General features: G+C 42.5%; 1 protein-coding gene across 1 annotated transcript in view; it reads left to right on the top strand.

Moving 5' to 3' along the window:
- Positions 1-14,100, top strand: part of LOC134796422 (uncharacterized) — a 256,080-nt gene that overhangs the window by 54,077 nt on the left and 187,903 nt on the right. The gene's annotated exons all lie outside the window — the stretch shown is intronic.

Here is a 14,100-nt window from a genome sequence, read left to right as displayed (position 1 = left end):
CCGGCCGTTTATCCAACCCCGCGACCCCTAGCCTGGTGATACCGTTTGAGCGGGGCCAGGCATCGGGGACGCAGAGAAGGCGACCGGCAGCTTAGGCTGGCGTGTGCATCGTGCCTATGTAGGCGACATCCGGTGTGGTGTGTGCGTGTCTTCTTCTTCGTCTTCTTCTTGTGTGGTGTGTAGGAGGGCTCGGGGGAGATGCCGAGCCCCGTGTTGGTCCGGCGGGCGCGTGTAGTGAGGCGCAATCCCGCGCAGGTGATCGTGGTCGGTGTTGTCCGCGCGGTCGAGAACGCGCCCGCGCCGCGCTATCCCATCCCCACTCCAGCTCCGGCCGCAAATCGATGCAGCGGAGGGCAGAAGGCGACGTATGCGGCTCGACAAATCACAGCGAAGAGCACGTGTTTGTACTGCGGTGGCAATCACATTACTACAGATTGTCGCAAGCTGGCCGCACAGAGTATAGGCGCTAGATGGGAATGGGCAAGACTCAATCGTATATGCTTCAGATGTATGGACGCGAAACATTTGAAGTCGCAATGCAACGCGAAAGGGTGCGGCGTGACAGGCTGCCCGCACACGCATCACCGTTTGCTGCACACCGAGCCTACACAGGCGAACAACAGCAGTGGGGCTACAATAGCGGTAGCTCAGTCGACGCATCGAGCGGTCGCCTCACCGAGAGTGACGTCATCGTTTGCGGCAGCGGCCGAAACGGAGTCGCGGCCTACAGAACGAGAGGACAACGATCCGCGCGTCTACGTGTCGTCAACCCCAAACTTCAACGTGCTACTGAAGGTGCTGCCTGTAACAGTCACGGGGCCGAAGGGTACGGCTCAAATATTCGCTTTCCTCGACGACGGGTCAACGCTTTCCATGATAGATCAAGACGTCGCAGATGAAATCGGAGCAGTAGGCGAAGACGAACCTCTCTGTCTACGTGGGATAAGAAACCTGAAGCACACATCTATCACGCAAACTGTAAAGGCGCAAGTGGGACCGCTGCGAGGAGGCACCGTGCACGAGATCGTCATGAAGACCGTAGAAGGACTTGGCATACGATCGCAATCACTCAACAAGGCCGAATTGATGAAGCACAAACACTTAGAAGATTTGGGCGACGAATGCTACGTGGGTACAGGAGTACCGCAGATGCTGATTGGAGGCGATTTCTGCCACCTGAAGACTCCCATCGAGATCAGGCAGGGCGGAGAGGACGAGCCTTGCGCAATGAAGACACCCTTGGGTTGGGTATTTTTTGGGCGAATGCCACGCATCATTCGCACGATCGAGCAAACCGTACTTCATTGCCGCACAGAGGACGACGAATTAATCGATCAAGTTAAGAAGCATTGGTCGATCGAAGCGTTAGGAGTAACGAATAAAGAAAACGTCAGTCCGAGCGATCAGCGAGCCATCGACATTTTCAACGCTACGGTACGCAAGACTGCAGGGGGCCGGTACGAGGTCGGTCAACTGTGGGCGTCGGACAACGTGAAGCTACCACCGAGTTACGTAATGGCGCGGTCGAGGCTACACAACTTGGAGATGAAAATGCGGCGCAACAAGGACTTCGCTGAAGACTACGAAGCCCAAATTCAGAAGTTACTACAGAAAGGATACGCGGAACGTATCATGGAGCCGCCGCAGACCGACCGAACCTGGTTTTTGCCGCACTTTAATGTATTTAATTTAAATAAAGGCAAAGGAAGAGCCGTTTTTGACTGCGCGGCAAAAAGTCAAGGAAATAGTCTGAATGACTATATTTTATCGGGGCCAGACCTACTACGAAGCCTATTAGGAATTTTGCTACGATTCCGCGAATGGAATTTCGCGGTGGTCGCGGACATACAAGAAATGTTCCTGCAAATTCAAATGCGAGAAGAAGATCAACAGAGCCAACTCTTCCTGTGGCGCGGCACTAGAAGAGATATGGAGCCCCAGGTGTACAAACTAAACAGAGTTTGTTTTGGCAACGTGTCATCGCCTTTCCTCGCGCATTCGGTGCGTAATAGGAACGCGCTCGACAACCAGGACAAATATCCGGACGCGGTCTACGACATCCACAATAATCATTATATGGACGATTACGTGGCATCGTACGAGACCGAGGATGAGCTGCTACGAGTATCACAACAAGTGCGAGACTCGCACGCGGAGGGCAGTTTTCATCTACGAGGCTACGCGAGCAACAGTACGCGAATGCTGGCAAGCGTCGAGCACGAACTACACGCAGCGCAAGGACCGACGCATCTGGGCGAAGGTCAACCTACAGTTCTAGGCATGACGTGGGACCCTAGGACGGACACTCTGGGCTACAACACGAAAATGCTGCGAGTTCCCGAGGCTGTGAAGACGCAAGAACGGCCGCCGACAAAAAGGGAACTTCTCAGCGCGATAATGTCCATATACGACCCCATGGGACTTATCGCTCACTACGTCATCAGCGCTAAAATGATATTTCAGCGAGTTTGGACAAAAGGCACTACGTGGGACGCACCGCTACCAGACAAAGAAGCTGAAGACTTTTTTCAGTGGCAGAACGCACTGAAACACGTAGCGGCGCTACGCATACCTAGAAGGTATGAGTCACCGGGCGGAGCTACGAAATACACGTTACACGTTTTTACCGACGCGTCAACTGAAGCCTATTGCGCCGTGGCGTATTGGCGTATCGAGAACAAAGAAGATGTACGAGTCAGCCTAGCAGCGGGCAAAAGCAGAGTTTGCCCCCTGAAAGTATTGTCAGTACCACGACTAGAGCTTACAGCCGCAGTAATCGGAGTTCGACTGGCCGAGACGATTAAAAAGGAGCAACGATACAACGTCGAGAAAATTATCTACTGGACGGACTCTCGAGTATTGCTAGGATGGATCAAAGACGACGCAAGAAACTACAAGCCGTTCGTGTCACACCGTTTGGCTGAAATAGCTGAAAAATCGGACCGGCGGGCGTGGATGTACGTGCCAACCGACGTGAACCCCGCAGACCACGCTACGAGAGGGAAGCCGGCGAGGAAAATCACCGCTCACGACGAATGGTACAAAGGACCGTCATTTCTTCACCGACCAGAAGTGGAGTGGCCGAGTCAAGAAATAGGCAGACCGACTGAAGACCTTCCTGAAAGGAAAAGCGGAGTCACAGTAGAGACTACGTTATCTACTACTACGTCAAAGTCAGATCCGTCGAGCGTGCTACCTGACATACGACGCTTCAGTAATTACGATAGGCTAATGAATTCGACGGCCTACGTTCTACTTTTCATAGATAAGATGAAAAATAAGAACAAGACGCTGCAGCTGCAAGTGAACCACATAAAGCGAGCCGAGCATATGTGGCTACAGAATAGCCAGCGAAGAAGTTTCCCGGACGAGCTGCGCACTCTAAGCGCAGGACGCGATTTGGACAAGAAATCGCGAATATACAATCTAGCACCCGAGCTGTGCGACGACGGCGTGCTGCGAATGAAGACGAGGTTAGGAAACGCTCCAGTGTTGTACACATCGGTACGACCCGTAATATTGGACGGCAAGGACTCATTTACCAGACTAATGGTCCAACGCGCACACAGGCGAATGGCGCACATTCATAACGAGGCAGTGGTAAATCAGCTACGACAACATTACTGGATATTACAACTGCGACCTACCGTGAAAGCTGTAGCGCGAGACTGCGCGCTGTGTAAGCTACGTCGAGCTTCACCGCGAGCGCAGCCCCTTGGCGATCTACCACCCGAGCGGCTACAGGCTTACCAGAGGCCATTCACCTACACCGCGCAAGACTACCTCGGGCCTATGTACGTGACCATAGGACGACGACGAGAGAAACGCTGGGTGTGTCTGTACACATGCCTAGTAACTCGGGCTATTCACCTCGAAACTGTACATAGCCTGTCTACGGATAGCGCTCTACTGGCGCTAAGGCGCTTCGCCGCACGAAGAGGATGGCCGAGCGTTATGTATAGCGATAACGCAACCTGCTTCAAGGCGGCATCGAACGAGCTGCGCGAGGCCTACAGGCAATGGCTTCCGCAATTGCAACACTACGGCGTGCAGCGACGAATGGATTGGAAATTCATTCCCCCCGGCAACCCATCTGCAGGCGGAGCTTGGGAGCGAATGGTACGCACCGTGAAGACAGCAATGCTCTATACCTTCAACACTAGAGCACCGAAAACCGAAGTGTTCGAGACTCTACTGGCAGAGATCGAGAATATCGTTAACAGAAGGCCGTTAACACACGTGAACGTCGACCCAGAGAGCGAAGAAAGTCTCACACCTGCGCACTTTCTTCTACTTCATAACGCTAACTTACCTATGATTGGCGCTTACGAGGAAAACGACAAGCGACAATGGAGGGCTGCCCAGGCGCTAGCAGACCACTTCTGGCCGCGCTGGACCAAGGAGTACTTTCCACTGCTGGCACCACGCAAATCATCCGACGACGGAGGGCGACAGATCCAGCCGGGAGATGTTGTCATCATTTCTGAACCCAACGGACCACGCAGCGTGTGGCCTAAAGGAGTCGTCGAGACCGTCTATCATGGACCCGACGGGAGGGTTCGCTCCGCAGACGTCAGAACGAGGCACGGGACGCTACGCAGGCCGAGCTGCAAGCTGGCGGTCATCGCGTCGCAACCCATGCACCAGGAGTCTTCGACTGCGGGGACAAAATGTTAGCGACGCTACGACAAGACGCGGATAATTATAAGTTAGATTAAGATCAAATTCGATTAAGACTGTATTCTCAATAAAGATTTATTTGATAGGTAGGGAAAACCGCGATTAGATTGTCAGTAGTCATAAGTATTCAAAATATCCGTTATTTAACTCGTAGGTTCGTAATAAGTTTTAGGTCACCCAGTAAGTTAGGAAAAAAACATGGTTAAACCTATTTCCCAATTCCCAAGTAATCACTATAAACTTGGTAAAATAATGTAGGCTCTGTCATTGGTTAACCAAAGAAAGGCGGATCAAGACAAGGAAGTCTCAATATGAAAGGGACAGAATGACCGCTTCTCATTGGTCGGCCAAATTCGAGCTCAGCGCTCCGATACAGCGTAATTTTCACTTAGAAACATACACGTTTCATTAATTAATTCGTAACCTGTTAAAGTTACATCATAACAATATTTGTAGATATTATAGGTCGTTAGCCTAGTCACCTAGTTAGATAAGAATCATAAGGCAGTCACAGGTAGACAAAGGCCTGCGAGTCGGCAAAAGGGCCATAAACCATCCATTGTATTCATTTCGGCCGCTTTCCTATCTATTGTAAGCCAAGTCGTAAGGACTAGTGAACTTGTTATCGTTTGTTTTTATAACTAATGAACGTAGTTAACTATTTGTAATAGTTTTAAGTCAGTAATTAATCGGATGTATGTAATATGAGTCGCAGAACGATAGCGGGATAATGAAAATTCACCCTAAAATGACCGTATGACGTAATCAACCAATCACAGGCCGATTAATTCCGCGAATTAAGACATGATTTTATCTCCCTATCGTAGGTGACTCTCTTTCTTGATTTTTCGTATAAAAGTAAGACGGAACCGCTTCGGATCGTACAGTACACCAGGAGCAGCCGAAAAGGAAAAACCAAAAGGAAGAAAACCAAAGGAAGAAAACCAAGGAAGACCTGAGGGATCCGAAGCTGTACCGCCTAATCGTTGTAGGAGTATTTTTATATTTGTACCGCGTAATAAAAGTCAGTTTTTTAAATCGTGTAGTTTATTCTTTATCGCGAGGCGGTTGAAGATATTCGTCGAGGGCTTCGCACATGGGCATCTAGTAGGCTGGGGCGACTGCGGTTTCGAGCGAGGCGCCAGTAGACCAGTTACCTTCTCCAACTGCTATCGTCGGCTATATTGGGCGTTGAGAGTTCAATAACAGCTATGGTCCACAACTTCAAGACACAATCTAAAATTGTAATTTTACACGTTTCAATCAAGTTTTTATGATACTTTTGACGTGTAGTCTGATCCGCTTTGATTCTGACTATACAAAACATAAATAACATAATTATATGTTATTAAAACGGGTCACTTACGTATTTTAAGGCGAAAAACGCTCGTCATGTTTCACTCTACGTTTCACGGCTCCACGTTTTACCAGTCGAAAAGCGTTTATCGACTTAAAATACGCGAGTGACCCGTTTTTAATATATTTAATTTGTCTGTTTCTCACGGACGTTTTGTTATGAAAATTACATTCTTAAGAAAATATGTGGATAGTCGTATGTTGGCTTCATTTTCTAACATGTCTAAATTGCCTTCCAAGCTAGAATATTCTGAGATAAGTACCTTTACGGTTACCATCAGTTTGTCAGTGACATAAACGCCGTCGAGAACGTAATTTACTTTCTATACGTCCCGTTTGCACTAATATGCGAGTGCGAGCGAGATGTATAGAAAGTAAATTACGTTCTCGACGGCGTTTACGTCAGTGACAAACTGATGGTAACCGTACTTGTGTGTACAAGTAACGAGAGAAGATACTGCTACCTCGCTGCGGGGCTTGCTGTATCCCGAATTAGCTAACTTGTGCTCAGTTACTGCTTGTTAACATCTTACGAGAGCTAATTTGTTATGTTTCCGTGTATAAGGTAAACTTACGAGTGTTCTTCACTGTCCTAGTAGGTACAGTAAATGGTTAAGCGTATGTCATTAGCAATGGAGGTGACGGATAAAGCAAAACTATCTACTATCTATAAAGGTTCCCTACTGGGACTCTAATAAAATTCAATAAGTCGCGTTTCCGAGTAAAGCCCTCTGGTGGAATTTCATTAAAATGTCTTCATGTTATAACAAAAATCTATTGTGTATTATCTCCATGTAGGCTTTTACTGAAACGTAAGTATAACATTTTTAATGTATGCCAAACAACGCTTCAATGGAATAACTCTTTTGAAAACGACATCAAAGATGGTATGAAAATGTCAAATGGCATTCGTGTTGCTTATAAAAGCATTTTAGGGTCAAACAGATCTCTGTGTTATGTCTTTCCTGTAGACATACACAAGAGTTAAGGGCTATAAAGGTTAATTTTCTTATTTAACCCTTATCCACGTGAAAAGGTCCTCCTTTTATTTACAGAACTATGATAAAATCATTACTTACATGCCCACAAGCTGTTAACTATTGCCCATAGGAGAGAAAAATGTACAGTTCGCGCGAACACACTAGTTTTCTCTCCTGTGGGCAATAGTTAACAGCTTGTGGGCATGTAAGTAATGATTTTATCATAGTTCTCTAAATAAAAGGAGGACCTTTTCGCGTGGATAAGGGTTAAATAAGAAAATTAACCTTTATAGCCCTTAACTCTTGTGTATGTCTACAGGAAAGACATAACACAGTGATCTGTTTGACCCTTTAACTCGAGTTCGGAAAGGAAGGTTATGTTAAAATGTCTTGAACCTACTCGCGATCTTAGAGACCTACTGCGGATATCTAAACGCTAAAAACATCTTACAGTAAGTAACTAATTTTGATACTTCTTATAATTGAGTACTGTACTATGCATAAAACTATTTCGTTCATTTCTCTCTAGAGTTAAACCAAGAAAAGTCTGCAGCGACTTTGATAGCCCACGCAGTGCAAGTGTTATTTATACGTGATAATTTCATAGAAGTTTGACGTTTAAAATGACACTTGCACTGCGTGGGCTATCAAAACCGCTGCAGACTTTTCTCGGTCTGACTCTATCACTCTTCCATAGTAGCGTTTCGTTCGCTACGGAGCGTAAACGATTGGCATGTCCGAGGGCCTACCGCGAACCACATTCGACGTATTGTCTCTCTGTCGCACTTGCAAACTCGTACTGAAGTGTGTGTGGGAGGCAAAACGTCGAACGCGCTTCGCGGTAAGCCCTCGGTTCGCGAATGTAGTAAGAATCTAACCTAAATAATACGCCGCGGCAACTTACAAAACATACAGGGTGGAAAGTTAAATGTACAGCTCGTTCCCGGTTCTGTTATAATTCGCTTTAGAGATTTTATAATTGCTGTTTTGTTTCCTAACTAGGCCAGCGGTAGCAGCATGGTTGCATTTTTATCGCCTGTTATATGCCTGTCACTTTTGCACTTACATACATGTTAGAACGTGACAGGCATGGTGTCAGGCGATAAAAATGCGACCGTGCTCGCCGCTGTTATTGTTACGCTGGAAGGACCGCTGTTTTATAGGTTTTATTTAGCATAATGCTTACTTTGGACAGTTTGAATCGAGTTTGTAACTATGCGGAGTAGTTTTTATGCCCATCCGACCTTCGAGAGGAAAAACTATTCACGTTTCTTATATTTCTTGCACTTATACCGTTGTATAATGTGAGTGACTAATCCAGGTCAGAATGACCCCAAATCCAAATAAATTAAATAATTTATTAATTTAACACCTGCTTGCCTAAATATTTTGTTATGAAATTTGGTTCCGTTTTGTTCCGTTCTTATTAAAAGAGTTCCTTTTGGGAATAATCCGGTAGATTTTCAGTGTTTTCTCCTTTCGAAACTACCCGAATGCACCTTAGTTTGTTTTGCGGCTACGTTAGTATGAAGAACACCCACAAATAAACTCATAAATACATATTAAAAACTGCTAAATTATCAAATTAACAATTGCTTGCCAGGTAGAAGTCATTACTACCTACATCTCATAGTTGGGTAAAAACCGGGCAAGTGCGAGTCGGACTCGCGCACGAAGGGTTCCGTACCATAATGCAAAAAAAAAAACGAAAAAAAGCAAAAAAAAAAACGGTCACCCATCCAAGTACTGACCACTCCCGACGTTGCTTAACTTTGGTCAAAAATCACGTTTGTTGTATGGGAGCCCCATTTAAATCTTTATTTTATTCTGTTTTTAGTATTTGTTGTTATAGCGGCAACAGAAATACATCATCTGTGAAAATTTCAACTGTCTAGCTATCACGGTTCGTGAGATACAGCCTGGTGACAGACGGACGGACGGACGGACGGACAGCGAAGTCTTAGTAATAGGGTCCCGTTTTACCCTTTGGGTACGGAACCCTAAAAATGCCCAGCCTCACTGAGAGAAAAAACTAACAAAAACACACTTAGAATTACAAAAATAAAACTTAATCCGGGGACAAGGAGAGTCAACTAATAGGAACAAATTGACTTTTGCAATTTCCATTTAGTAGGAAATACAACTTCTATATTTGTAATTTGAAGTATGCTAGAGTAATTTCAGAAATTTGGTTTTGTTATTCCGAGAGGTGCTTTAGCAATATCGGAGGTGATGACGTCATGGGTGAAAACTAACCGTTTTGTAATTCTAAGCGTGCTTTAGCAATATCGGAGACGATGACGTCATAGGTTTTACTAAACTGTACTGCGATTCCAAGCTAGCTGTTGTTATTCTAGAGATAATGACGTCACAGGCAAAAACTAAACTGTTTGCAATTCCTCCGCCCCTAGCAAACGGGCGCCGCGAGAGCATGTCGCGCGCGTGGTAGCTACCCGTCTCTATTTCTGTCTGTATGAATAAAAAAGCATTTGGTAGTATATCTCTGTACTAAAGAGGCACTATAAAAGCCTGTCGAGATATTCTACCCATTCCTTTCTTATTCATACAGTCAGAAAGAGACTAGTAGTTATTACGCGCGAAACATGCTCTCGCGGCGCACCTGTGCTAGGGAGGTTGGAATTGCAAACAGTTTAGATTTACCTTTGATGTCATTATCACTAGAATAACAACAGCTAGCTCGAAGTTGCAGAACAATATATTCCTGTAGACCCCAACTACACAGTAGGTCGCGGGTTAATATGTCCATGGCCCACAATATATCCTAAATTTATTATTTAACTTAAGTATGTTTTAAACAAAGAAGACACGAGACACGCCCGCCCGACATCCGACACAATACTAACTCTAACCAAATGAACGTAGCAAGTAGCTGTGTTGGTATTACAAAACTCGTTTAGTGATTGGTACAACAATGAACATAAACACAACAAGTCTATCTACTAAATACCAGTAAACTTTGTAATGTCGCTATAGTAACAACTGAATTGTGATTTTAAATGGGGTAATGTTATTCCCGCGAACTCGTTTTTTAGATATTACAAAACTATGTAAGTGAGACATTTACTAAAATCATAACTTGAAATCACAGATGCTTTTTTCCAAAAATCACAAACTTTACTAGTAAAAATCGGAGAATTTTAGTAGTAATAAAAATGGATTGTAACAAATACTGAACTTTGTTTAATGCTCCATTTACTAAAGTCTGTTTGCTGAAATTAGATTTAGTATTACTGAGCTGTTTGTAGAAATAAATAAATTTTACAGAAATAGTGAAACTTCCATGATTACTACTAAAAGTTCATTTTTTCCCCCAGTACAGAACTGTTTATTAATTCCTGGTGGTGATTTTTCTCTCAGTGCTGTTAAAATTCTATACAATTTTAAATAACTCACACTAACAATTTTTTTAAACAAGACATCCTATAGCAAAACCCCGTAACAAAGCTAGTTTTCAAACCCATTAAATTATATCGTCAAAAATCCGCATCCGCTTTCACGTCAGTCCCAGGCGTCTGTCATTCTAAAGTTCCATTTTATACACCAATTTCGCATGCGTGAAATATAACAAAAGCCGCCATTTTTAAAAACAAAATCTCTTCGAAATAGGGGTGTTGTTACTGCCAAGCAGAGGCGAGTCGAAGTTTAAGAGAAACTGATTAAAGCTGTTTCCCACTTGAGGTCCAGTTTTTAGCGGGTACGGTTTTTAGTAGGATCCCGTTTTAGTAGTTTAGGTGCTAATATAGTAACTTTCACACGAGGACTCTGTTTGCGGGATCCTGCATGCATACTACAGAAAACGGGATCCTGCAAAAAACCGTACCCGCAAAAAACTGGACGTCAGTGGGAAACAGCTCTTAGTGTACCTACACTTGTACAGTACAGAAGAAGTGCTATGGCCTATGAGTAAAGAGTCACTCCATTTTTGTCAATGTTGTGTGCTGATTTAGGAGGACTCACAGTTATCCACTTGGGTCAAACGAAAAATAAAGTACGTCGATATACCAAAAAGTTAATAGGGGCTATAAAGGTTAATTTTGTTATTTAACCCTTATTTACATGAAAAGGCACTCCTTTTATTTGGATAAGTATGACAAAATCATTACCTACAACCTACAAGCTGTTAACTATTGTCCACAGGAGAGAAAACTGTACAATTCTGACGAGAACACAAGTTTTCTCTTTAAAATGTGTATTTCTAAAACTGAAAATTTAGCCAAACTAACTTTTTGTTAGCGGATCATTATGCGTTAATGCATCGCTGATCTAAAGGGACCCACAGATTATCAGTTCGCCGGACGATATCAGCCTGTCAGTTGTTCGGAGCTGTCAAATTTTGCGTTTAACTGACAGGCTGATATCGTCCGGCGAACTGGTAATCAGTGGGCCAGTTAAGTGTCACGATACACCGGTTAACTTATGAATTCAGAACGCCAGCGCTCATGAAAGCAAAGAGAACACTTTGCCAGCTGGAAGTCATTAAGGTGTTCCGAAAGGCAGCAATTAAGAGAGACAAAGCCAGAGAATAATACTTCATACTTTAAACAGAGATGGAGTTATCGTACATTTCGGTATATATTATTTAATAATAGCTCTTAAAAGCTTGTAAGTTAATTAATGTTCGTGTCTTTGATATTTCATTACTCAATTTAGGTAAACGTGAAATGTTGCTGTTGTAGATTCGGAAAGGTTTCTGAAGCCCCATATTAAAGTGCGGAAATCGAACATTTGCGTACCTAATATGTTATAATATAATTAAAAGCTATTATAAGCTCTACTGAGACTTACCTACGTGACGTGACCAATGTCATTGTATTTAAAGTTTTTCCTTTATTAATAACAAATCAGTCAAACGAGAGATATACCTACAAAATATCCTTTTTTGGTGTGAAGAAATAGTCTTTAACATTTCGATACAAAACTTAAAAATATTTCCCAGCTATGATCCTACATACACATGGCTTGAAAGTTATTTTTATTGATTTTTACAAATAATACTTCTTTAGCAATAGCAGTTAAAGTAAATGTAACTTTTTTACATTTACTTTAACTACAATTTTCTAAAGAAGTACTTTTTCGCAAGTGTCTAAATAAATTCAATTCTTTCTTGCCTATAAAATAAAGTTAAGATGATAAGTTCCACCAAATAATTACCTTGAAATGATATTAAAAGTCGAAATTGAAAATGTAATGTAATATAACATTTCCCTAAGGATACTACGTTAAATTCCAGACAAATCAATTTTACCGCTCAATTTTACTATGGAAATGATATAATAAACAATCATTAAGTTCTATATTAATAATTTGCTAACATTTCTCTTGAGGATTTGTAGAATTAGATTCGTATAAATTATTCTGAGAAATTGAAGGCGCTATTAAATTTGAGCTTTGTAAATGTTTTATCGCCTTAAGGACAATAATGGTTTAAGTTATTGTAATATTTACGTACTTTATATGCGAAGTAAAGCTTTGAAAGCAAAATAATGTGACATTAGGATGTGGAAATATAATATATTGAAGTTCTTCTATAGGAATTATTTTTCCAAATGAAGATTTTGCTATAATGACTGGAAAATCTTTTTAAAATCACCACATACCTGTCATTTTTGCTTAAAAAACACGCAGACCAGTCAGTGTCAAGAAACTTTAGTTATTATAAGTTTAGAGGAACATGGTTGGGTGAGTAAAAGGTACCGTTAGTGGGTATACCTACTTAGACTAATTTATTCCATCATACCTAAGCGTTTTATACATCATGTTATCTTAACATCACATCTCTAATCTGCGGCGATACAGACATTATCTTAACTGACTCAGCGCGTGCTCCAATCTATACCTAAGTAATACTAAGTTATCGACACGTGCTGATTATATTTTGCTCACCGCAATAAGAAAAAATACCATTTTTGCGAGACCTGAACCCGCAACCATGACTTCACCTGCACCAAAAATGTTGGTCCAAATACTTAGAATAAACATAGTACTAGTGAAAATCTTGAAATTTTAAATGAATCTGAGTAACAACTTAAGCAAGAGTGTCACAAATGTCACAATTTATATTATACCTATAGCAAGAGTGTCACAAATGTCACAATTTATATTATATCTAACGCAACAGTGTGACAGAGAATCTAAATGCTAATAAGACAGGATCCCCGGATGTTCCTTTACCACGAAATATTCTCCTGTTTTCAGAGGGTCACATTCGACGTGTTGCCTCCCTGTCATACATACGTACGAATTTACAAGTGCGACAGAGAGGCAACACGTCGAACGTGGTTCGCGGTAGGCCCCCTCTGATTCTGACGGTCAGTCCAAAAGTCGGTCGTGCGTAGGTAAACGGGAGGTCTACCACTAACGTCGAAAAATTAACTGTTTCTCTTTGTCGCTAAAATATTACTATTAATCCCAAAAGCGATGAGTTTTTGATGTCCAGTAATAATTGAAGACTAGCGACCCGCCCCGGCTTCGCACGGGTTAACAAATTATACACCTAAACCTTCCTCAAGAATCACTCTATTGATAGGTGAAATTTGCATGAAAATCCGTTCAGTAGTTTTTGATTTATCGCGAACAAACATACAAACACACAAACAGACAGACGCGGCGGGAAACTTTGTTTTATAAGGTGTAGTGATTAAGATTGTAGCTTAGAGAAAACGAAGAAAATAGTTTAAATTTTTGATTGAAATTTATTGAGATTGAAATATCCATAAAATTATAACCTATAACTACACTCGGCGTCACGGAAATCGCACACCCACGGATTTTTGTTTCAAGCCGTTATAAACCTTATGTTGTTGAAGGTAAAGTATGAGTGTGTGGGATCATTTTAAAGAGAATTTAACCCTTCATTTAAAAACAATGCAATAGTTACTAAAGAGTAAAAAAAAGGCACCTTTTTTAATAAGAAATAAAAATCGTATATTCATGCAAAAAAATCAACAAATTAAAACACAATAAAATCAACAAATATCGGAATACAAATGCCTAAAACTAAACTTAAAACCTAGTGTTGCCTCCTCTGGCCTTAATGACTGCCTCCATGCGAGCCTTCATGGAC

This window comes from Cydia splendana, chromosome 13 (genome assembly GCF_910591565.1).
Source record: "Cydia splendana chromosome 13, ilCydSple1.2, whole genome shotgun sequence".
NCBI classification, from domain to species: Eukaryota; Metazoa; Arthropoda; class Insecta; order Lepidoptera; family Tortricidae; genus Cydia; species Cydia splendana.
The sequence above is the reverse complement of the archived record's forward strand: the minus strand, read 5'-3'. Positions and strand labels throughout refer to the sequence as shown.